Source organism: Oncorhynchus mykiss, chromosome 15, assembly GCF_057628025.1.
Source record: "Oncorhynchus mykiss isolate SJ-2025 chromosome 15, ASM5762802v1, whole genome shotgun sequence".
In the NCBI taxonomy this organism is placed as follows: domain Eukaryota; kingdom Metazoa; phylum Chordata; class Actinopteri; order Salmoniformes; family Salmonidae; genus Oncorhynchus; species Oncorhynchus mykiss.
This window is the reverse complement of record NC_143036.1, coordinates 33,566,547-33,569,121: the sequence shown is the minus strand read 5'-3', so window position 1 is coordinate 33,569,121 and position 2,575 is coordinate 33,566,547. Positions and strand designations below refer to the sequence as shown.

The 2,575-nt window shown below is 51.4% G+C and overlaps 1 pseudogene; it reads left to right on the top strand.

The window, feature by feature from the left end:
• Positions 1 to 202: 202 nt before the first annotated feature.
• Positions 203 to 1,814, top strand: LOC149977441 (5-hydroxytryptamine receptor 2A-like; annotated as a pseudogene).
• Positions 1,815 to 2,575: the final 761 nt, after the last annotated feature.

Below are 2,575 nucleotides of genomic sequence, written 5' to 3'. Positions count from 1 at the left end.
TCATAACTGTCCCCTAAGTGTCCATGGAACATTCCCACATTCTCAAAGTAGAAATATTGTTTAATTCTCCCATTTTGGGGATTAGGAGTTTGGCCAGGAGAGGTTCTTTGTTCTCTCTCCCTCAATACTGCATGGCAGTTTCTCAAAGGTATTTATGACCTGTCGTAAAGTCATAACACTGTAGAGAGAGAGAGAGAGAGTTATGATCCTCCCCCCCCCCAGGGCACGTCATGACAGTGCCCTTCAGACTGAAGCTACCTTCTGCCTGGACCAGTTGGTTCTCTGGCCCAAGTGGAGCACCGTCCTGACCCTGGGCTTCTTTCCCCAGGCCTTGGCCTCAGAGAAACACTTATTCAGGCGCTCGCTTAGCTGCGACACGGGAGGGGTAGGAGGAGCGGTCGTCGGGACCTGGGTGGACCCGCGGTAAAGGCATTGCAACATGCATTCAATCAGCAATGAGCCGGTCTCCAAGGTCCTGGGCGTGGTCTTTTTCCTGTTTGTGGTCATGTTATCCATTCTTCATCACCAACATACTGGCAGTGGTGTGATGGGGTGGGGCTGCTGCCTGTTTGTGTGGGTGTGATACCTCTCCTCAGCCATCAGCCATCTGGAATCCACTCCACAAGACATACTGTGCAGCCTTCTTCTGCTATATAAGCTTCCAGTACAGACCAGTGAGGAAGCCACAACAGCTCATACTGGTCAACACCATCCCTCCACTGGCATAAAACACCACTCACCTGGCCCTGGAGGAAGTGGGGTCCCTCAGGAATGGGGTCCACAGTAGTAGAGGATACAGAGATTCCTATCTCTGTTGTGAGACTCGAAGGCATTTTCTCAATTGAAAAATCCTCGTTGCTGGCAGCACAGACTTTTCTGAATTGCAGAATCCTTACATCCTCTCCCCACGCCTCCTCAAAACCAGAGAAATCCAGAACTTCTCTGTTGGCCCTGCATTAAAGACCAAAATTGGTTAAAATTGACAGCTGTGCCATGTAGATTGCAAAATACTGTACTTGGGAAGAGATTTTCAGTGTACCGATTCCATGGCACATGGTTTATGAACTGATACACAAAACAGCGCGAGATTCAAAACTTAGAATTTGGGCGGAACATCCATTTTTGGTTTGAACTGGCCAGAAGAATTTGGTATATCTCTGCACAGCCAAGTACCTTAACTCTAGGCAGGCCCAGTGGGCTCTGTTATTCACAAGGTTTAATTTCACCATCTCCTACCGCCCAGGGTCCCAAAATGTGAAGCCAGAATCCCTTTCCTGCCTGTATAGTTCTGCTGCCACACCCTCGGAATCAGAGACCATCCTCCCTGCCTTATGTTTGGTGGCTGCGGTTGTCTGGGATATTGACGCTCTGGTTCGCAAAGCACAACGTTCCTGGCTAACCGGATGTTCGTTCCTGATTCTGTCTGGTTCCAAGTCCTGGAATGGGCTCACTCTTCCAGGCTTAGGCTTACTTGTCATCCTGGTGCTCATAGAACCAGGGCTTTCCTCCAACAGCGCTTCTGGTGGCCCACCATGGCTCCTGATGTCTCGGCCTTTGTCGCCTCATTCATGGTGTGTGCTAAAAGCAAGACTCAGTGGCAAGCTCTTTCTGGTCTCCTTCAGCCAGTTCCTGTTCCTCATTGCCCCTGGTTCCATATTTCCCTGAATTTTGTCACTGGGTTTCCTCTGTCAGATGGCAACACAATCATCCTGACGGTGGTTGGCAGGTTCTCCAAGGCTGCCCATTTCATCCAGCTTCATAGATTACCTTCTGGCAAGGAGGCGGCCCAGCTCATGGTGCAACAGGTCTTCTGAATCCATGGACTCCCGGTCGACATTGTCTCAGATCGAGATCCTCAGTTTTTGTCCCAATTCTGGAAGGCATTTTGCACCATTATCAGGTCGTCGGCCAGCCTGCCTCCCGGGTTTCATCCCCAGTCCAATGGCCAGTCGAAGCGAGCTAATCAAGATATGGAGACGGCAATCCAGTGTCTTGATGCCAGTAACCCCACCACCTGGAGTCAGCAACTGGTCTGGTGGAATATGCCAGGAACACTCTCCCCTGCTCGGCCACTGGACTATCCCCCTTCGAATGCTCCATGGGATATCAGCCCTCGTTTCATATGTCCTTTCCCCATTTCTAGAGTCATTAGTCCCACTGCTGTCTGTCTGCTGTTGCCCTGTACCCTCTGTGTCCACCCTACTTTTCATGTGTCCAGGATTAAGCCCGTGTCTCACAGTCCTCTGTCTCCTGTTTCTAGGCCCATCCCCCCCCCCGGGTCATCGATGGCCAGCCGGCATAACCGATGAGACGCCTCCTGAGTGTTCAAATACAGGGCAGGGGTTTCCAGAACCTGGTTGACTGGAAGGGTTAAGTTCCGGAGGAGAGGTGCTAGTTTCCTGCTAAAGACATCCTGGACCCGCCAATTTTCACCGGCGACACCCTGGTCAGGCAGGTATGCGCCCAGGTAGGATGCCAGGTGGTGACCCTAGAAGGGGGAGGTACTGTCACACCCTGATCTGTTTCACCTGTTCTTGTGGTTGTCTCCACCACCTCCAGGCGTCGCTTATTTTCA